The following is a 24,292-nucleotide window of genomic DNA, read 5'->3' as shown; positions in this document are numbered from 1 at the left end:
TAAGATGATATGTTCCTTAAAAAATGGTCGATATAATGCATATGTGCATTAATGTGTATTATATTATATATAACTAGTTTTCATCTCCCGTATTATGGGGGTTGTTTTATATTATTTGTTTTTAATTTTTATTTATTTTTTGAATTTTTATTTTTTTTATGTATGAAAGTTAATACCATACTTATGGTTTAATGATAAATTGTTTCACAAATAAATGAGATGTTATAACCTGGAAATACGGGTTAATTTCATCGTTGATATCGTCAAATGTTTTCAGTCAAATTCGCGTCAGCTCGCGGTCGCAACCCAAAGTTTTTTTCCCCGTGAGTTATTTTTAGTCCATCGCTTCTGGACGAATCCGTGTCAGGTCAAGACCACAACGCGCCTATATTTTTTGTTTTCGCCATGGTCTTTTATATGTAAATATGTTAATTTGTTGTATTTTGAGTATGGACGAATTAACTTATTGCTTTTCGGAGTCGTGACCTGATACTAACCGAACCCGTGTCGGTTCACCACCACAACACATGATTTTCTATGTACGAATTAGTCTCGACGACGTCAATTCCGACTGAATTCGCGTTAGTTCGCAAACACAATGCATGGGTTTTTTTTATAATTTTTTTTATCCCTCGATTCCATACTCAACGAATTCGTATCAGTTCGCAACTGCAACGAGCATTTTTTTTTATGTTCGACACATTTTTAAAATTTTTAAATATGTTCAATTATTGTATATTTAAGAGTGGGCGAATTTATGGTCTGTTTTATTTTTTGGGTCGTAACCATATACCAATGGAAGTGTCATCAATTCGTAACCGCAACGCGTGTTTTGTTATGATAATTTGTTGTATTTTTGCGTTAACAAAATTTTATTTGGGGTGTTGATGTGCTAGAAACAGTCAATTAAATATTAACTAAACTAAACAAATAATAAAAACTAGACTTAAGACTCAACTACAAAAAACACCGGTAAGTGAACCGGTCAATTGTACTAAAGCTAAGTAAGTCCGGAATATCGAACCCACAGGACTCTATAAATTACGTTAATTAGCTAATTAAACTCGACTTACGACACGACTATTTATTATTAATGTTTAAAGGGAGTTTTTTAAACTAAGAAAGCAAATAAACAAGTAAACTAGAAGCAAGCAATTAAAAACAAGATCGAAACCAATCAGAGAAGGAATCTACCTAGGTAAAAATCCAATGCATCAACAATCATCAAGCAGTTGACAAATAATATGATATTGAAACTGATTTCTAAACGTATTCATCTAACAAACCCTAAAGGACCCTTGACTGAATCAAACGAAATCCCCAAAGAATGAATATTAGATTATTAAGCAATCAGTTATATTGACTTCCTTAAGGTTATCAAATAGGTTAATTAATAGTATATAAAGCAAGCAATCTTACGAAACACTGAACTCTAGATAACTTGATAAACTAACATGACATCATGAACATGGATCAACACAATAAGCGAGAATATTGTCACTACTATCCTAGCATGCAATTGACCAAGACACATGAACAACTCCTCACCTTACAGCTATTGGAATTCAGTAGAGCATTAAAAAACCTAACCAACTATCAACTAGCTTCTATGATCTAATAGGCCTGTTCAACCAGAATAATCAAAACACCAAGTAATGATTAAATATAAACCCTAAATCTAAAGAACACAATCAAGAGATATAAGATCTATGTGAAGCTAAAATTAACAATCAATCAAGATAATAAACATTCATATGCATCATGAAAGCAAAATCAAGTCATTTACTATTAAAATAACGACACCATAATCAAATCAATTGTCCAAAACAAGAATCATGCATCAAACATGTTCATCAAACCTAGGTAGACATGAAGTCTAGCCTAGAATCATTATTGAAAACAATTCTAAACAAATATTAAAAACATAGAGGAAAGACATGACAAATAATGAACAAGGAACGAAAGTTAGAGCTATAAAACCCTTTGCAATTGATCCTTGAACACTTGTACGAAAGCTTGATGATCCTTCTTCTTCCTAGCCTCCAAAACACCTTCAATCTTAGCTTAAACCCTTGGAAAATCGGCTGGAATAAACTTAGGATCGGCTGAGAATTGCAATTATATATATAGGAAACGAGCTGGGCCTTAAAAATTGCAAAACGTGCATACCAGAAGCCCTTAGCGCCACGCGGCCGCCTTTGTCCCTAGCCTTCGCGCGGCTCGGCGCACTTAAAAGAGAAGTTCTGGATTTTGTTTATTATTTCTTGATATAACTTGTTAAAACTCTTTCTTGAACTCCAAGTAACGCATAGAAACTTCTAGACCTTCTTTCCCTTGATAACCAAGCCACCGACTACATGAAAATAAATCAAAACTCTTAAGTGAAGTAATCATGTAACCATTGACGAATTAAACGAACATAAGCTTCGCATGAAATGATAGAAAGTATTAAATTTAACATGCAAGACACCAAAAGAGTTAAAACACGATAAATATAAAAAATTGACTCAAAACCTTAATTAATAAAAGATAAATGAAACATGAACTAAAACGAACTTGAAACATTAAAGAAACACAACTTTACAAGGGATTTGAGATACATAAATAGATGTATATCAAATATCCCCACACTTACTCTTTTTTCGTACCTGAAAAAGTCTTATACAGTTGGATCAGAATCGGAAAATATAGTCTTACAAACATATAGGTTAATTTTTAAAGTTTAGAAAAACGCAAAAACCGCGATCACCGATATTGTTGTCCACTTAAACCCATGCCTTAATCTTTACCGGGACAAATAAGATCCGACAATTTTTTACTCAGTGGTTTACACAATTAAGACCCGCTTATTTTCAGCTTTTACCGGACCAGACCACCCCAAATTGACTTAAACCTCAAAATTAGCAGATATAAAACTTTTGTTGCTCTATTTTTTAATGAATAGTTAAGACGATCAAGGGTATTGTTTATCCACCTAAGCTTAAGCATCAAAGTCTGCCAAGCAGCCACTAGATACGATTAAGGTTCAATTATTTTATAGTTAGTGTTCCCCACAACATGACATACCCCCGTTATCAAGCAATACCCCGAAACCATCACCATAGGTGAGTATACAAAATTTCATCTATAGGGCTTACATGTAGCGTGTCCCTTGTGGTCCATTTCTTAATGGTAATGAGACGCGAGCAAGAGGACCCCACATGGATAACAGCGTGGATGATCAAGTCTGTAGTGAATTTGTACTTTTGTAATCTTGTGATCATGTTTATAGACTTGTAAGGGTTTGCTCCTTTTGGTTTTAATTTAAATATTCACAACCCCACTTAGGAATTGTGAATATCCAGAAGAATAGATTGCATACAGACCATGGTCTCCGGACCCGAAGCATCCCATCAATACAATATTTATGGTTATAAAACCGTACGCCGATGAGGTGTAAAACACTACACTAGCAGTTTTAAGATTTATATCACAGGCTACACGGCATACTCTAATGTTAAACCTACCCAAGCATCATATGATAACGTATTTAGATTTTTAAAACTCATAATATTTCCACTTTTTTATACCAATAATTGAGGCTTGAGTATGGCCCGACCTTTCATTACCTATCTTCCACGGACAAAACGTTTTACCCATAAGAGATTTCCGTTTTAACCATTTATCAAATTTGCCCTTTCATTTTCAAGACTGAGCCTACCGACACATCCCAAGTTAAGTGCGTTTTCTTTTATTTATCTCATATTAGTAGTAGTTTGAAAACCAATTTCCGATAAAATCATCATCTCCCACTTTAATGCAAAAAAACTAAATTCAATTGACATTTTTAAAACATTTTTCATTTTTTTTTCAATTTTTTTTTAATTTTTTAATTTTTTTATTTTAAAAGTTAAATTTAAACTATAACTCAAATATCCTATCCCCACAATTAAATTTTGCATTTTCCTCAATGCAAGAATAAGGACGACTTAAAATAAAAATAAAATTAAAAGTAAAGACGGACTACAAAAACTAAAACTCTTAAAATTATAAAAACAAAATAAAAAAAATTAAAATGCTAGATAATGGAAAAGACTTAGCTGTTAATATGCGCATGAAACATGAAGCTAAAGTCTTCTTCCATGAATGCCCTCCAACTACGAACGTGCTCAGCAAATGGTAACTCCTTCTCTGACGAACGTAAGCGGCCAAACCAAACAAATATGTCTAAAAATGTATTTTATCATAACGATAGATATTAAGCAATTAAAACATTTCACCAATAAATATATAAAATATAATAATCAGGAGCAAATAAATAAGCATGAAGTATACGTCTCCACTGCTACACCATCCCCACACTTGTCTTTTTCATTAAAGTCTTCATTGGGGATCATCTCTAGTTCATACAGTCTCTCTTTTACCTAGCAAAACTCAAAAACACCAAGACAAAGAAGACATAATAATATTATTTGATCTGATCATTGAATCATTTATTTCTCTTGTTTCTCTTGCTATTGAAATCTCTTCAATTTTTTTCTACACACGTCTTTTTTTCGGGGGTCTACAGCCATTATGTGGCAAACTCAATGAAACTAAGCAAATAAAAATTAAAATAAAAGAAACTCTACAAACTCTACACTTGAGCTTTCACTCAAGAACCTATGTTTATGCGAATCACGTGGCGGACCGAGTGGAGCTTCCTCCACCTCGGTAGAACTCCAATGCCCTCAAGGATACCGAATCATGATCCGACCATTCATCAATCCTGGTCTTCTTCTTTCTAACACCACGAACCTTCCCAAACTTTCGCTTACCACCACCTTTTACTCCAACATGCTTCACCATTTCCCGAGATCTCGAAACCTCTCGCTCCTTCCCCATACTTAAACTTACAAAACGGGAATCGTCAATACTAGGGCCCATGCCCGAGATAAATGATTCTATCGAGTAAACTGGGTGACATGGATCAATGAGACCGTCTTGACCACTCGGATGTCTCATGGACTTAGCTAAATAGGTGGCACTATCATCACCGGCTCTAAGAGTAATCTTACCTTCAAACACATCAATAATTGCCCTAGCAGTACGTAAGAATGGACGACTTAAATGATAGGAACTCTCTCGTCGGTCTCCATATCTAAAACAACAAAATCTACGGGGAAAACTAGATTATCTACCTTAATGAGCAAATTCTCTACGACACCCCTCGGATACTTAACGGAACGATCGGCTAAAGTCAATGTCATACGAGTAGAGGTTAGCTCTCCTAGGTCTAGCTTTTCATACAAAGAATATGGCATAAGGTTTATACTAGCTCCTAGATCGGCTAATGCTTGACACGTCGTATCACTTCCGAAAAGGCATGGAATGGTAAAAACACCGGGGTCGGGTAATTTCTCCGGTACTTTATTGAGAACTACTGCCGAACACTCTCCATTTAGGGGCACAGTCGAAAGCTCCTCCAACTTATCCTTTCTTTTAAGAAGGTCTTTCAAAAATTTGGCGTACTTAGGTATATGCTGAAGGACTTCTACGAATGGGAGATTAACATTCAATTGGCTAAATATATTAAGAAAATGCCCGTAATCTTTTGTATACTTTGATCCTTTAGACGAGCGGGATACGGGACATAGGCTAGGTCAATGGTGTGTGGTGGTGGTCGGGCTCCAACCAGCTTCTTATCGGTGTTTTTCTTAACTTGCGGCCCTATGATTGGTGTTGTACTATGTGACTTACCTGGAGCCTCTAACTCTATCTCCTCATCTATCAACTCATCTTCCCCATCTTCCCTAATTTCTCTACTAACTACCTCCGGACCTAAAACCCTACCACTACGAGTGGAGATGGCGTTCAATTGAGCAGCCGGATTAGTTTGAGGGATACCCGAAAACTGACCTGGGGGCCTTTCTTCTAAACGACGAGCAATATCACCAACAGTCCTTTGAATATCGAGAATAGAAGATTGTTGATTCTTGAAGAGCAAATCGTGGTCGGCTAACTTTTTCTGTGTAACTTGATCTCTCTCCAAGATTAGCTTCATCATCTCTTCCAAACGCCCCATTCCACCGTTCGAATCCTGCACATTATTTTGAACATTAGTACCATCGGTGTTATTATTATTATAATACTGACCTTGTCCTTGATTATAAGAATTTTGAAATCCGGGTGGTGCACCCGACGGACGCCAGTTAGAATTATTTTGATTTGGGTTCTTGTAGGTGTTCCAATTCTGACTGTTGTTGTTATAATTGTTGGGAAACCTAGTCTGACCAGCAACGAAATCGACCTGTTGATTCATAACAGGGCATTCCAGCGTGCCATGTCCACCTTTACAAAACTCACATCTATCCACCTTGGCCTTTAGTTCCTTAACCTCTCTAGTCAGTGATTCCAAAGCAGCAGCCACACTCGTATCCAGATTAACCTGGTGTACACCTTGAGCGGATGAGGATGTACTGCTGACGGGAGTGGAATTCCCGCGATGTGGCTCTTTGGCATAATCAGATTGAGCGAAGCTCTCAAACACCTCGTTACATTCGGTGACATTCTTCTTTGCCAGTAAACTTCCTCCTGCGGCCGTGTCGAACCGAACTTAGGTTTCGTAGTTCAACCCATTGTAAAATTTTTCCACGAGAGCCCATGGTGTGAGACTATTCTGTGAGCAACGGGCTAGCATGTTTTAAAAGTGCTCCCAAGCTTGACAATATTTCTCCCCCGGTTCCATGTGAAACGAATGAATTTGATCGCGAAGAACAGCCGCTTTAGCAGGTGATAAGTACTTCTTGATAAACGTTGAACGTAACACCTCCCAAGTAGTAAACATGCCAGGTGGTTGAGTGTCAAGCCAAATAGTAGCTTTACCCGCAAGTGAAAACGGAAATAAATGTAAGAATAGAGCATCTTCAGTAGCACCTTGTAAATTGAAAGTTTTCAAAACGCGGTAAAGTCGGTTAATGTGAGCCGGTGCATCCTCGTCATCACTCCCATGAAACTGATTGGTTTGAACGATGTTGTTCATGACGTATGACGGAATTTGCCACGAGTTGGGGTTGTTGATTTCGGGAACGACGATGCATGACTGGTTTCCGGTTAAGCCATCGAAGGCTTGAGCAGCAATTGTCCTATCGTCGGCCATTTGTTCTTGATTTCTCAGACTTTCTGGCGGTGAACTGGATGGTGATGATTTCGGTGTAGAAGTAGCTTCCGAGTGGTGGTCCTTGCGAACGAAGATGTGGCATAAACCTTAAGGACGCAACGGACTAAGTGAGTAGACTAAAAATAAAAACTAAATTAAACTAAAATTTAATTAGATTCCTACAACTCAAACAAAAATAAAAAAAATAGCACGTATATAGCAAATAAGTCCAATTAACGCAAAATAACTCAATTGCCAAGAGTCCCCGGCAACGGCGCCAAAAAAACTTGATGTGCTAGAAACAGTCAATTAAATATTAACTAAACTAAACAAGTAATAATAAAAACTAGACTTAAGACTCAACTACACAAAACACCGGCAAGTGAACCGGTCAATTGTACTAAAGCTAAGTAAGTCCGGAATATCGAACCCACAAAACTCTATAAATTACGTTAATTAGCTAATTAGACTCGACTTACGACACGACTATTTATTATTAATGTTTAAACAGGGTTTTTTAAACTAAGATTAAACTAAGAAAGCAAATAAACAAGTAAACTAGAAGCAAGCAATTAAAAACAAGATCGAAACCAATCAGAGAAGGAATCTACCTAGGTAAAAATCCCATGCATCAACAATCATCGAGCAATGGACAAATAATATGATATTGAAACTGATTTCTAAACGTATTCATCTAACAAACCCTAAAGGACCCTTGACTGAATCAAACGAAATCCCCAAAGAATGAATATTAGATTATTAAGTAATCAGTTATATTGACTTCCTTGAGGTTATCAAATAGGGTTAACTAATAGTATCTAAAGCAAGCAATCTTACGAAACACTGAACTCTAGATAACTTGATAAACTAACATGACATCATGAACGTGGATCAACACAATAAGCGAGAATATTGTCACTACTATCCTAGCATGCAATTGACCAAGACACATGAACAACTCCTCACCTTACAGCTATTGGAATTCAGTAGAGCATTAAAAAACCTAACCAACTATCAACTAGCTTCTATGATCTAATAGGCCTGTTCAACCAGAATAATCAAAACACCAAGTAATGATTAAATATAAACCCTAAATCTAAAGAACACAATCAAGAGATATAAGATCTATGTGAAGCTAAAATTAACAATCAATCAAGATAATAAACATTCATATGCATCATGAAAGCAAAATCAAGTCATTTACTATTAAAATAACGACACCATAATCAAATCAATTGTCCAAAACAAGAATCATGCATCAAACATGTTCATCAAACCTAGGTAGACATGAATTCTAGCCTAGAATCATTATTGAAAACAATTCTAAACAAGTATTAAAAACAAAGAGGAAAGACATGACAAATAATGAACAAGTAACGAAAGTTAGAGCGATAAAACCCTTTGCAATTGATCCTTGAACACTTGTACGAAAGCTTGATGATCCTCCTTCTTCCTAGCCTCCAAAACACCTTCAATCTTAGCTTAAACCCTTGAAAAATCGGCTGGAATAAACTTAGGATCGGCTGAGAATTGCAATTATATATATAGGAAACGAGCTGGGCCTTAAAACTTGCAAAACGTGCAGACCAGAAGCCCTTAGCGTCGCGCGGCCGCCTTTGTCCCTAACCGTCGCGCGGCGCGGCACACTCAAAAGAGAAGTTCCGGATTTTGTTTATTATTTCTTGATATAACTTGTTAAAACTCTTTCTTGAACTCCAAGTAACGCATAGAAACTTCTAGACTTTCTTTCCCTTGATCAACAAGCCACCGACTACATGAAAATAAATCAAAACTCTTAAGTGAAGTAATCATGTAACCATTGACGAATAAAACGAACATAAGCTTCGCATGAAATGATAGAAAGTATTAAATTTAACATGCAAGACACCAAAAGAGTTAAAACACGATAAATATATAAAACTTGACTCAAAACCTTAATTAATAAAAGATAAATGAAACATGAACTAAAGCAAACTTGAAACATTAAAGAAACATAACTTTACAAGGGATTTGAGATGTATAAATAGATGTATATCAGGTGTAATTACTAGTTTCGTAACCTGACACCGATCGAATTCACCTCGACTCGCAGACGCACTGCACGATTTTATAAGTTGTACGAGTACGATTGTCAATAACATCAACCGGGCTCAACGCGTCGGGAACTTTTCTAGTTACATATATACAATAGTGTTTTATTGCATATAATACAACACAAATGCATTATATAATACACAATGTTGAATATATGCAAATATAACACTAATAATTGTATGCAAAACATAATATCACATATATGTAATACAACACTAATACGCATATGCACTATATCTCAATTTTTTTTTGTATATAATATAACACCATTGCAAATATATAATACAAACAACTGCATATATGTTATTCAACATTATTTAATTGACATATCAAAATACACACTATTGCACATATGTATTATAAAAAAATCGATGTATTGCATATATGCATTACAACAAGGTTTTATATATATATATATATATATATTTGCTACATTGAATAATCTGGCTCTTGTATTATGAACATTGCTCATTAATTTAGTCCTTGTTACTTTGATCATGTAATCTAAGGACAATAAATTGTGTTCCAGTGAATTAAATTGTTTTACAAGTGTCTTCAGAATGAAATGTCAATTGTTCATATTAATTTTGACACTTTAAGTCTGTCTCATCCTCAAAACATCAAGGAAGAAACTCATCACCGTAGTAAACCTCTTAAAGTCAGGTTTGAACTCGAGACCACAAAATTTCAAGTCTTAACCATCATCCATGATCAAAAGTTCAATGGTACCAATTGTTCTAAAATTCACTTTAAAAAATCAAAAGATAGATAAATGTGGGTCATCAAGATGCCAATAAGTATTCTTTTTTTATGAAACTGCTATATATATATATATTATAAACAGAGCAAACACCCTAATACCAAAAAGGGCAACAAGGAGCAAACACAAAAACAAATTAAAGTCACCGGTGCATATGTTTTACAAGAAATTTACCTCAACCTAATTACGAGAATTGTAAAGTTGATCTATATTTTAAGAACATGGAATCCTCATTTATCCTCTCCACGATTCTAGTTTTTGACAACCTATTATCTTCAAAAATCTTTTCGTTTGTAACAAGTCATATTCAAGTATAAGAAGATGATGTTCGAGATACACACTTTACAATGTGTACGAAGCAAGAATTTAATACGTAAACGCCAACATATAATATCATATTATTCAAACAACTAATGTTTATTATTTGTAATCATAAAAGAGTTAAAACGCGCGCCAACATAAAATATCAATATTATAAGTATTATGTAAAACAAAAGTTAAAATGTCAGTGGTTTTTCTTCCTTTTTTTCTTTTAAATGAAAGTACAGTTAAAATGGTCTAAGTGAAACATATCTATAACATGTTTAGGAAAAAATTAATTAATGATAATCGAATTTCTTGACTATTCCATTAAGGTCGCTATTTAAACTTTATCAAGTATTTACAATATGAAAAAATCAAGGTTTTTACCAGGTTAATAGCATTCCCAGCAACATCTTTATCTCTATCTTTATAAACCTATAATTATATTTAAAGGGTTTGAATTAAATACAAATGAAATTAACATGCTAAATGTGAGAATCAAATAGAGTATTTAAATATACAAGTAGAGTAATTATGTAATTACTCTATGATGTAATTACATTATTACTCTACTTGTATATATAATTACTCTACTTGGTTCTAACGTTTAGCACGTTAATTTCATTTGTACATTAACCTTACATTTGTACGTTAATTACTCTATTTGTACGTTATATCACATTTTTCTTATGCTTTTATCATTACATTTACATTTTTCCTATCCTTCACTAATAACAACTTTCAATAAACATTAAAAAGTTATATACCGTGAACAATGTTTTTTTCAAATTTACCAATCAATAAAAGTTTCTCTATCCCTCCACTCACAACCACTTACAATAACTATATCACTCAATAATATGGAGGACCTGCTGAGTATGCTCTAACATCAACTAATTAAAAAACTAATTGAAAATTGACGTAACATTTGATAACGTTTAACTTGGTAAAAAAAATTCTAAATTTCACAAGATTGAAATACATAACAAATATTTAGTAACTTAAAAAAAATTCAGAATACTTTAATAAAACATTCAAAAAAAAATTAATTTATTTATTTTTCTCGATATATTTGTTAAATTGTTCATGTTATCTTGTAAGGTAATATATGAATATGAGATGTAACTCTTTTGTTCTCTCTTTGTAGAAAGTTTTAAACTTATTAGAAAAAAATGACAAAAAAAAAGGAAAGAAGAAATGGTGATGGTTGCTCCTAAGGTGGAGAACAAAAGATGAAAGATAAGAATACGACATTTCCCATATATTGGTAAGGCTACTTAATGAAGATTGATAAAGGATAATGACTTCATCATCACTTGTTTCCCTTCAAAATTTAGACGACAAAATTATAATTATAACAATATATAAATAAAGGTCTTTCAAAACCCTGTCATATACATAACTACTAGTCAGATGCTCGTACGATGTAGCGTAAAACCAATGTTTTAAAAACCGGTATTTTATTTGTTCCGGATTGGACTAGAAAATGGTATAACCGGTTGAACCGGGTTATACCGGGCGGTTCAACCGGTTGAATATTTTACCTTATAATTTCCTATAAATGTAACTTCAATCCAAAGATAACCCAAAACTAAATAATTTCATAACAAAAAATAATCCAAATGTTAATCCTTATTAAAAAAATAATGCAAAAGCACTTAATTTAAAAAAAAAACAGTCTTAAATTTTACACGTTTTAATGTTAATTGTTGGGTTAAAAGTAATTTTGAAAAAATATGGGCCGCAAAAATCAAAAATTTCTCGGATTTAAAACTGGTTGCCGGTAAAAATTGGTATTTGAGATATAAACTGCCGGTACGATGTTCAAGCAAACCGGTGGGAAATACCGGACTCAAAATACCGGCATACTGTGCGAAATCCGGTTTAACCGGTTCAACCGGCCGGTTTGAACCGGTTTTTAAAACATCATACCGAGCTGACTCAGGTCAACTCAAAATTAAAGGTAAAATCTTAAACTCAAGTTCGCCTTAATTATTTTGATATTTATATGATTTGTGTACCTTTAATCAGCATATTTTTTGTAAAACATATCAAAAGAAAATAATATTTATATAAAAATGAGGGGTTAAAGTTGTAAGTAATCCTTAAATTAATAAAATTTTATTAAAGTTGAGGTACTCTAATTGTAATTAATTGTTAGTTGTAAAACTAACTTGTACATTCATGCATATATCCATGCATTAATAACTTGTACAACTTAAACTATTTATCTGTTTTAAAATATTTTTATATTAACACATCAATAAAAATAAGCTCGTTAAATTGGTATGTTCAGATTTAGTTTTAATCAAATTTTTATAAAAGATATAACAAGAAAACCAAAAAGAATAAAGTTAGAGTAAAACTTGGGTAAACATGAGGGATGAAAATTGTAATTATTTCATAAATTAACAAAATTGGACTATAGTTGAGGTACCAAACTTGTAATTATATTTGTTAAATCAAATGAATGCGTAGATTGCGTTTAAAAGACCACTTTGTCCTTTGTTACACTTGTATCTTATGCATTGGAAATTGTAAATCTCTTAAAACAAACTTTTTTAATTTATCATTGTTTGGTGTATTATATATAGTAAAGATAAAGATTATATTATTCTATACATTCTTCTAAATTCAGGAAGGATACACAGACATAATATATCGCAAAATATAACATAATATCGAATAATCTATACTATATAATAAATAAAGGTTCTTAGTGGCACATAACATCACATAATTTAGCTTCTTACAAAAATTTCCCACTTCTCTCTCTTATTAAATACATTTCCCTTTTTATTAAGAGTTTTATATTTAACTCTTTTTTCCTTCTTAATCCATTATTTTCTCTTTTTAATAATTATTTTTTAATTTATAAATTTAATACAAACATAGATATATTTTTTAGTTTTATATAAATATGTTGTATTAGTTATTAATATTAAGTGTTTATAATTAAAAATTTTTCACGTTGATTTAAATAAAATAATTAATTTTAAATAAAAAAATTTTAACTTTATGTTTGTTTTGCAATGAAGATTAATAAAAACTAAAGTCAATCACTATAGATGATTTAATTTGTTTTTAAGATAACCTGTTTTAACGCATGGTAAGTGATGTGCTTCATTATCTAAAGTTGAAATAAAAAACAGAACGAAACTACCAATTTTGATATGTATGCTAAGATTACAAATATTGTATACCAAAAAATAGTTAGAGATAGATATATGAATTTTCAGCAACTTTTTATTTCTGTATTATGTAATATGGAATTTATTCTACTATATATTATATCTTTATATCATTTGAACATATTACATTGTGTTATTATCTAAACAAATTTATTTATTTTAACTCGTGTTTTACACAGATCTTAATGCTATATGTCATTACACATGAGTGATCCTTACAAAATTTCCCTTTTTCTCTTATGTTAATATATATTTCTTTTTCTTATTAATAAATTTATATTTTATTCTTTTTTTTCTTTTCAATATATTATTATTGAGTGAACTGCGGTTTTCGTCCCTATGGTTTGTCGAAATATGCGGTTTTAATCCAATAGTTTTCCCTCATCTCTCATATTAACTATGTTGATCCTTACAAAATTTTCTCTCATCTCTCTCACATTAACTACATTTCTCTTTTTAATATTTCATTTTCAATTTTTAATAATTACATCCTAATTTACAAGAATTAATATCATCACAAATATGTTTATTTGTTTAATATAAAATGTATTGCATTAGTTATTAATATTAGATTATTATAAGTAACCTATACGAAACGGGTAGTTTCTTTAACCAATTAGTATCAAACATTATTTATGTCAAAACAATTTATAATTAAAATGAGTTTTTGTTCATGAGTTGGCTTAAAAAAGTTGCAATTTACAACTAAGTTTTGATATAGAAAATAACAATGAAATAATTTATGATTTATGAATTTTCTAACAACTTTTTATTTACAAATTGCGTAATGTGTAATTTTTTTACTGTATAATATATATTTATATATGTGATACATTTTTTTTGTATTTCACATTATGTTATTATTTTAAAAAAATTACTTATTATAACCAGTGTGCTATACGGGTAGCTAACCTAGTATATAATATAATATTACTGAGCAAAATACATACCCCCATAAAACATGGTTTTCTTTTACAACAAATATAGAAAATGAATAATCATCAATTTAGAATTAATAAGTCTATTATTTTTTTGTTGAAACGACCAACGAATCCTTTAAATTGGTCACTAGCTAAATTCACTACATTATGATACACTCGCCTTCGATATGGGGAAAACACTCACTTAATGTCAACCCCCGTGAACATTCGTTCGAAAGCATGACAATGCAATGAGATAAAATCCGTTTAGTTCAATGATACAGCTAGTGAATGTCACATGTTCGCCTAGTCTCTCATCATCACCCAGTCCCGTTAAAACTAAATGCCAATGACGGTAATTGCACCTGGGTCACATGAAACACTAAGTATCTCTCTTATCACTCCACCACTAACTCATTGGCTAAATACTTATATTTAAAAATAAAATACTTAGTAAATACTGATAGTTTTAATAACTTTCTATATACCAATGATTTATAAAATTTACTATAAGATTCATTTAAGTAATTTTAATAAAACAAAAAATATATATGAGCTGTAGGGTTTAATAAAATGACAACATGCATGATGCAAGTACAATTAATATATATTATCTCTAAACCCTGAACATAACCAATGGATGCACAGCTCAATCTGGGGAAACCTTATGCAGTAATAGTTTTAATAATAATAATTTGATATATATAATAATACATATATAAAATAATATATACTATGAGTTATTTGGCATAATGCACTTTAATTTAACTAAAAAGAAACTAAATAAACAACTTTCTACTCATTCGATATGGTTAGCTCATAACTCATTCTCAATACAATATAACTTAAATTACGTGTTTTATGTAAAATGAATTAAAATTATCACCTAGAGAATAATACTACGTACCTCTACTAAAGATGTTCGCTGTTTGATAGTAGGAGATTACCACTTATGAATTGATTAGCCTAAAACCCTAAACAAGCGGAAAGGTCAATATTTTTATAAAACTATTTGCACTTTAATTTTACATTATATTCACCTTACAATTTATATTGTTATATTATATTACAATCCATGGCTAGCTAGTAATTTGTTACACAACTTAAAACTATATTTGTTAAATCTCAAGATCTCTAGGTTACAGTACCGAGACAACCATTATATATATGAAATTCGAAAAGGAAAACCCATTTTTTTTAAAGGTAAATGTTACAGAGATTGAAAAACGATAACATTGTATTATACTGTTTTAATTACCTTACCATCTCATATTGAAAACTCCTTTTGGTCAGTCATTATATATGCTTGATGAAAAAAATGCTTTGTAAAGAAGTTGGCAAAAATAATTGAATATAAAAATACAGAGGCGTGATGCGGAGGCCCGTTTTACGTGGCGAAGAGCAGCCATTAACTAGTCAGACCTAAGTTTGTTCGTATTATACAATGTAGAATCATCATATCATGAGATACACTCTATTTTGGTTTTTGTTTATGTATTTTAACACAACTAGTTGGATTATTTTATTCATTTGTTATTTAAACAGAAAGATGGTGTGGTTGTAGTTGTCTACCGGCTTGATTATATATGAGACGTTACTGCAGAAAAGAATATGCATACTTGAGTTGCACTTTAATACGTGTATATATTTACCATGATTAATTTGCTCATTAATTCTTAATAGCTTATATACGGTCCAATACATATTTGCGTAGGATACGAGCTTGGTCTTGAGATCCTTCATAAGAAAACCAAAAGGATCAAATTTAATGGACACTTGATTATCAATTGTGAGACGACGGAATATTAGGGGCTAAAAGGACGTTGCTTAGTTTAGAGGGTGGGTTTAAGGTTTGATTGCCATATCCACCCGACAGCTATGTTTCGAGAAATGTCCGTATTAAAAAAAGACGAGAAGTTACCTAAGTGGTTTGTCATATGGTTCGTTGCTCCGGTGTGGCCATGTACCATGGTTGCTCCGGTGGGTAAGGGACATCGTGTGAAGAGCTCGATCGACGTCAATGAGTATATAACTAGCAGTTGCATGTTTCCAAAGGTCCACGTCAAGATTATCGACTAATTAGGGACTTCAATAGTGTGTGTGTGTATGTTGTTCAAAGAAACTACAATATTATCGACTTCCATTTCTTGAGTCAAGATCATTAAGTCATGAACATTATTAATAAGAAAGCTTCTAACCTAAGTAAATAAGCATCTAATCTAATCTAGTGTTGAGATGACTGGCTTTCTAGCAAATCATAGCTGCCACGACTTGTTGGATGTAACATAGGTGTTTAACGATGTGTTTTACACTAACGCATCGTCATAGACGCGTTATGTTAACATGCCGGAGACCCTGCGTTAGCAAATGAAATGCATCGCCGGCGATGCATTGCATTGCCGGCGATGCATTGCATTGATCATGTAACACATTGCCGTCGGCGAGAACAAGGTTGTCGGATCTGACAGCCAAGACGATGAGATACCGAACGACCATACACTACTAGAAAAAAAGCCTTTAATGACATGCATCAATTTATGACGTGTAAATGGGTCTGTCATAGAAAAACGTTATAATTTTAAAAAAATTAGAGGATTTATGACTTTTATTTTTGTAAGTCATTAAATCAGTGTCATAATTTCAAAAAATAATAGTGCATACCATATTTGAGTGTCATCTTGCAATCTTAAATAAAATAACTTAATATCGTTTATCTCAAAAGTAGCGCCCAAATTAAATAGTCTGCCTTCTCCCTTCTCATACCTCCTCCCTTCTCCCCCAAAATTGACGACCACCGCCGCCGCCGCCGCCGAAGATGGTCCTCCACCACCACCGCCTATCTAAGACGACGGTACTCCACCACCACCGCCTAGCTAAGACGATGGCGTTTCTCCTCCAAGACAGCGCAACACAGGCTAGGGTTTCGAGTTGATCTACAGTGAGGTATGTGCCTTCAAATGTTGTTAGGGTTAGGTTTACTGTTGTTAATCGGGTAGGGTTTCATCAGTTAATTAGTTGTTTTTGCTGAAATCAGTTAATCGGTTAGGTGTAATGCTGAAATCTGAATTTTTTTGTTGGTTTTTGCTGGTTTTTGAAGACTGGAGTTCATAATCAGCTGGTATGACTTCACTGTTGCAAGGACTTCCTCGTTCTTACGACTTAGCGCGTCGGCGACCACATTAGCTTTACCAGGGTAGTACTTAAGGTCGCAGTCGTAATCTTTTATCAATTCTAACCATCTTCTCTGCCTCATGTTCAATTCTTTCTGCTCGAAGAAGTACTTTAAACTCTTATGATCTGTATAGATAGTACACTTAGTGCAATACAGGTAATGCCTCCAAATCTTTAAGGCATGTTCTACTGCTGCTAGCTCTAAATCATGCGACGGATAAGTACTCTCGTGGACTTTCAACTGTCTAGACGCGTAAGCTATCACCTTTCCTCTCTGCATCAACACGCAACCTAGTCCTTGATGCGAGGCATCAGCACAAACAACTAAATCCTCGTCACCATCAGGTAGAGCAAGGATTGGAGCTTGCATGAGTCTCTTCTTTAATTCCTCAAAGGCTTCTTCTTAAAACTTTCCCCAACTGAATACTATCGACTTTCGGGTCATACCGGTCAGCGGTGCGGCTATCTTGGTGAAACATTCGATGAATCTCCTATAGTAGCCAACTAACCCTAGGAAGCTTCGTATATCATTCGGATTCTGTGGAGACATCCAATTCGTTATCGCTTCAATCTTAGCTGGGTCCACGGTAATCCCCTCCGGATTAATCACGTGACCTAGAAATTACACTTCTCTTAACCAGAACGCGCACTTCAAAAACTTAGCATACAACTTCTCTTTCTTCAGAGTCTCCAATACCTCTCTCAGATGCTCAGCATGGTCAGACTCGCTCTTTGAATAAATCAATATATCATCAATGAAGACGATAACCGATTTATCCAACATCGGCCGACAAACCCTATTCATCATGTCCATAAATGCTGCGGGAGCATTCGTTAGACCGAATGACATTACGAGGAACTCGTAGTGTCCATACCGCGTTCGGAACGCTGTTTTAGGGATGTCTGCCTCTTTCACCTTAAGTTGATGATAGCCCGATCTGAGATCTATCCGTGAGAACCAACTTGAACCTTGCAGTTGGTCAAACAGATCATCAATCCTTGGCAAAGGATATCTATTCTTCACCGTAAGCTTATTCAACTCACGATAGTCTATGCACATTCTCATACTTTCATCCTTCTTCTTTACGAATAACACTGGTGCCCCACGGGGAAACACTTGGTCTAATGAAACCCTTGTCGAGGAGTTCTTGCAGTTGGGACATCAATTCTTTCATCTCGGATGGAGCTAGACGGTAAGGTGCTTTCGCGACGGGCTGAGCTCCTGGTATTAAATCTATCTGGAATTCTATCTCTCGCTCCGGTGGTAACCCCGGAAGATCCTCAGGGAACACTTCTGGGTAGTCACACACGATAAGAACATCTTTCATTTCTTTCGTCTCGGCCGTAGCGTTGACAACATACGCCAGGTAGGCACCACATCCTCGTCGTAATAACCCTTCGGCTTTTATCATCGAAATGACGTTAAACCCTGAACTTTCTTTATCACCGTAAACCGATCTAAAGACCTTAGCTTTATTATTCTACTCTTACATACTATCTGAGCTTCAAACTCAGACAACCAATCCATTCCCAAGACTACATCGAACCCTCCTAAGGTCATAACATACAAAGTAACAGGGAACTCATGTCCCTCTAACTCTATCTTACAATCCTTAACCATTTTTGTTATTTTAACCGAAGTGTCACTGGCGGTTTCTACTATAAAAGTTTCAGACACTCGGCAGCATTTCATTTTAGCTAGTTTACTAAATGGTGTGGCTACGAAACTTTTGTTTGCGCCCGAATCAAACAATACTGAAGCGGAAATACCGTTTACTAGAAATGTACCTGTGACGACATCTGGAATCTGCTTAGCTTGCTCCTGGGTCAGCATGTAGGCTCTGGTTCTTGGCCTAGCTTGCTCAGTATCCTTCTTCCCACTCCCTCCAGCTTCACCCTCGGTACACTCCCTAGCAAAGTGACCTGTCTTACCACACTTGTAGCATGCAGGCTTAGAACTGCACTCATGAGCATAATGACCTGCCTTCCCACACTTGTAGCAAACATTCGACCCAACTCTACACTCTCCAACATGCATCTTTCCACACTTATGACATGTATCCGAACCCTTTCCCCACCTACACTCACCACTGTGTGCCTTGCCACAAGTCTTGCAAGACCTGTTCTCCCAAACTCTCGGCTGCTTGTTCTTAGGGTTCCACATCTGGGTACCGGGTCGTTTAGCAGGAGCGACCCATTTCTTCTCCTTCTTCTCGTCTCCCACCACCACCTCATCCGCAGCCAGGTCTGCATAGACCATCTCTGCGAGTTCGACAGCAGAATCGAAAGTAGCAGGTTTACTTGTCCTGACTAACATGCGGATTCTCTGTGGCAATCCCCTCACATAACACTTGATTCTCTTAGCCTCAGTGTTGACCATATCGGGCACCAACCTAGACATTCGGTTGAACTCAGTGATGTACTCACGATGTGTCATCGTCCCAGCTTTCAAGTTCAAGAACTTCATCTCCGCCCTTTCAACTTCTGCATCAGCGAAGAACCTCTTCATCACTAACTCCTTCAGATCCTCCCACTTCAAGGCTTTGATTTCCTCTCGACTCCTTCTTTGCTCAATCGATTCCCACCAATACATTGCCTCATCTTTAAACGATTGGGTGGCATAACCGACAGCTTGGTCAGGACGACACTCGCTGATTCGGAAATTTTATCCATGGCGGTTATCCACTGAAGAGTGGCGATGGCATCACCCAAACCAGTCAGCTTCGGCGGGTCACATCATTTGAAGGACTTATAGTTGCACCCGCCTCGGCCTCTCTTCCTGTCACCGGCTTTCACAGACCTAACTCCACTCGAGGCCTCCCTCTCTTCTTCTTCATTTCTCACACCATCACCCCCTGCCCCTCCAGCAGTCCCTTCCCGACTTCCAGCAGACCCTCCCGGAGTAATATTCTTCACAGCAGTGGCTACAGCTTGAACAATAGCTGCTTGAATTGCGGGATCCAGTTGAACCCCTTCGTTGTTGACCGGACCTCCTCCAGCTGCACTCCCCTCATCTCCGGTGTTGGAAGTTGTCTCAACCGAAGGTTGCTGGACACGACGAGGCCTGCCGCGTCGTCCAGTGCGACCTCCAGCTCCAGCAATGTCTCCAGCTCCAGCCATCGTATTCTAAAAGGGAAACACAAACATCATCACTCAAGGAACTATTTAGTACAAGGATAGTAAGGCTAACAGGTAATAACAGTGGCCAATTGTGATTAGCTGATCACGTTACTTTCCGTGTCCTATACACTTCCCCTTATGAGTCTATGTGCTGGTTCTATTATAAACAGTTAGTCAATCAAATAATCCTATCCCTAACATTCACATATCCTTTCTTTAGCAATCAAGCTAACATTAACATACATATTTATTCATACACTTTACCGTTATTGGGCTTGCTTGAGTGACACATGGCATTCTTGAACTGACATCTTTTTTCTTTTCTTACTTAAATCCCATTCTCTGTTCGAGTCTAAGCATGTAGGATGCTTAAATCTCTCGAACTTTGCTCTGATACCAACTTGAAAGGCCCCGTTACCAGTAGCCCTACTTTCGTGTTGGATTTACTCATAAACACAGTTCTAATATCAGAGTTAATTAAAAACATTCGCGGAATATAAAAACTTTAATAAAACATTTCATAACAATTCAAAACTTGTCTTAAACAACCAACTTGTCTTTCGAAAACTAAGTAATTAAAACATAACACGCCCTGAGCCTTCCGATGCCAGTCTCTTATTCAACGCCACGTGTCTCCTCAAGCGAGCTGCCTCATCCTACTCACTTGCGTGCATACTAAAAGTCAGCTACGCTGAGTGAGTTCTAGTTAATCATACATTATACAATACACATAAACTTATATTCTTTCATTCATACTTTCATACTTTCTTTTGTACTAACTTGCTTTCATATCTTACGTTATAAAGAGCATTGCGCCCTACATTCCTCGAGTATTATTAGGGCTCGGTACCCTCCTTCCTTGAGTATTATTAGGGCTCGGTACCCTCCTTCCTCGAGTATTATTAGGGCTCGGTACCCTCTTTCCTCGAGTATTATTAGGGCTCGGTACCCTCTTTCCTCGAGTATTATTAGGGCTCGGTTCCCTAGTTCTCGAATATTAGTAGGGTTCGATTCCCTCTTCGTTATCATACAACATACATCATACCTCGAGTATTATTAGGGCTCGGTACCCTTTTCGTAACCATACAACCATACAACCATCCTTTCCTTCTTTTATTAACTTTATCACGTTCATACACATAAGCATACATATCATACTTACCTTATACATAACGTTACAACCTGACAGTACGTGCAATATCCGAAGATCGTTCACGTACCATCAAGCAATCATTTATACATTTCACATTATTCACATAAGGCATACACTTATCTCCTAGGATAAACGTATTAACAACATATTGAGTATGCACACAGCCCCGAAAACATAACACATATATGGAGCTAGAACTCACCTGAAGTCGGTTACGTTCACCGTTAATTGTTATTCCTTTCTTCAGTTGGGCGCGGCTAACTGTACAACAATTACTCGTATTAATTATCTATTACTAGCCATATCACTAGCTTATTTGTAATTAATTCATTCCTTTCTAAGTTCGGGGACCATTCTGTCCTTCTGTTAAACTTCAATTCGTTACTTTGGTCTTAGCGAATTAGATCTTCTAATTCGTTATCTTTGTTAACGAATGGTCTTAAAGAATCAAGGGTAATTCGTTACCCTTTTCCTTAACTAATCGGATAAAGAATCAAGCCTAGTTCGTTAGGCTTCCTTATGCGAATTAGCTAAATAATCACCCTCTGGTTCTCTAAGTTCCCTTAGCGAATCAGCTAAAGAATCACCCTCTAGTTCTCTAAGTTTCCTTAGCGAACTAGCTAAAGAATCACCCTCTGATTCTCTAAATTTCCTTAGCGAACTAGCTAAAGAATCACCCTCTAGTTCTCTAAGTTTCCTTAACGAACTAGCTAAAGAATCACCCTCTAGTTCTCTAAGTTTCCTTAGCGAACTAGCTAAAGAATCACCCTCTAGTTCTCTAAGTTTCCTTAGCGAACTAGGGTTAGGTCAGGGAACATTCCCTGACACCCTTATCGTTTCCGGCGCCGCCTTTCCGGCGTCGTCTCGCCGGAAAACCGCGTTTTCGCAGGAAAAACGAGATCTCACTCGTTCTTCCACCGTTTTCATCGTTTTTCGTCCCGTTTGATCCAGATTTGAGCTAGGGTGATCCCTAAACTCATCTTAGGTCCGGTTTATACCCGATTCTACCCGGATCTTGTGATTTAAACGGTTTAACAGTGTCGGCTCGTCGTTACGCGACTATAACTAACGTTTTAGGCTCGTACAATATTAAACTATCATTACCTCGGGTCGGTGCTCGGTTTCCTTCTTGATTTCGGCTAGAGATAAGGAAGAACTAGAGAGAAATCTTAAGTGTGTGTTTTGGGTGGTGTATGGAATATGTGTGAATGAGGATTAAATGGATATTAAGGGTTTATATATTTACGGATCATGGGCTTAAGCCCATGGTCTTTCCTTCTTTCTTTCCTAACCCAAGTCCATAACCCATATTCATTTACCCAACACTAGCCCAACTCGTATTCTATTTATCTAAACCGATAACGACCCACTATGAAATAACGAAATTTGTTTTTATTATAATAACCGAAAGTAGGATGTTACATTATAGATGGCAGAACATAACTTATTAATGCAAGAAAACTTCTTCATAAATGATATACATGCTACAGTCTGGTAATATATTTTCCGATAACATGTGTTGTTAATTAGTTATTTGCTTGTTTGGTTATTGATTGATAATCGTACAATCGGGAGAATTACCTTACCTTACCCACATTTATTTTACTTTCAGGATTGGTTTTTTCCATCTGCGTTTCGACATGGGAGAATCAACATGTCTTATGCATTTTGTATCCTTTCCTTCGGGCATGCCCAATGAATCTAATAATCATGTAAGTGTAGACATATTATGGGTCTTTATTATTGACCACCAACTGTTTGTTGAAATGCTTCAATGAATTGAATTGAATTGTATTTCTAACTTATATATGTGTTCTAAGTGTTTGTTGAAATGCTCCAATGGGTTGTTTCTGTTTGAAAGTTTGTGTGTTTCTGGGTTAATTGATTGCATTTTCTGGTGTTATTTGAGTCTAATTTTGCAGGGAAACCATGTACATGCTCTTGGGGATTCTGTGTCCTTTGGGAGAAAGCGAAATCCCAGATTGAAGAAAGAGTTTGTGATTCACAAGCAACTGTGTTCAATGAGGAACAACAGATAATAACTCAAGATGCTGCTGATTATAGTTCAACTGTCAATTTTGTTGAACCCCTAATTGAAAAGACTGTAGTTGTTGCTGATGTGAAGAACAAGGAATTGCTAAATAATACTCAGAATCTTGAAGATGATGTTTCTCCTTCTGTTTCAGAGGATAGTACAATATCTCAAATGGGAAGACCATTGTTGAAGGTTATTACTCATTTTCATATCACACGTAATTTGATTCTTTATGAAACAATTAGTAAACTGATGTGTATGATTCTGCTGCAGTCAAAATTAAACACAGACCAAGAAGTTTTGCAGCCGAAGATCAGAAGGAAAACATGGTCACTCCAAGAACCAAAAACTCAAAACACAATCGGGTCCATTGATCAAAAGAAATCAGCCCCAAGATCTTTGTACACGTTGATGAAATCCGGTTCAGT

This window comes from Bidens hawaiensis, unplaced genomic scaffold, assembly GCF_021521415.1.
Source record: "Bidens hawaiensis isolate Kalapana, Puna unplaced genomic scaffold, B.hawaiensis_p1.1 tig00000512_1, whole genome shotgun sequence".
NCBI lineage: Eukaryota > Viridiplantae > Streptophyta > Magnoliopsida > Asterales > Asteraceae > Bidens > Bidens hawaiensis.
The sequence above is the reverse complement of the archived record's forward strand: the minus strand, read 5'-3'. Positions refer to the sequence as shown.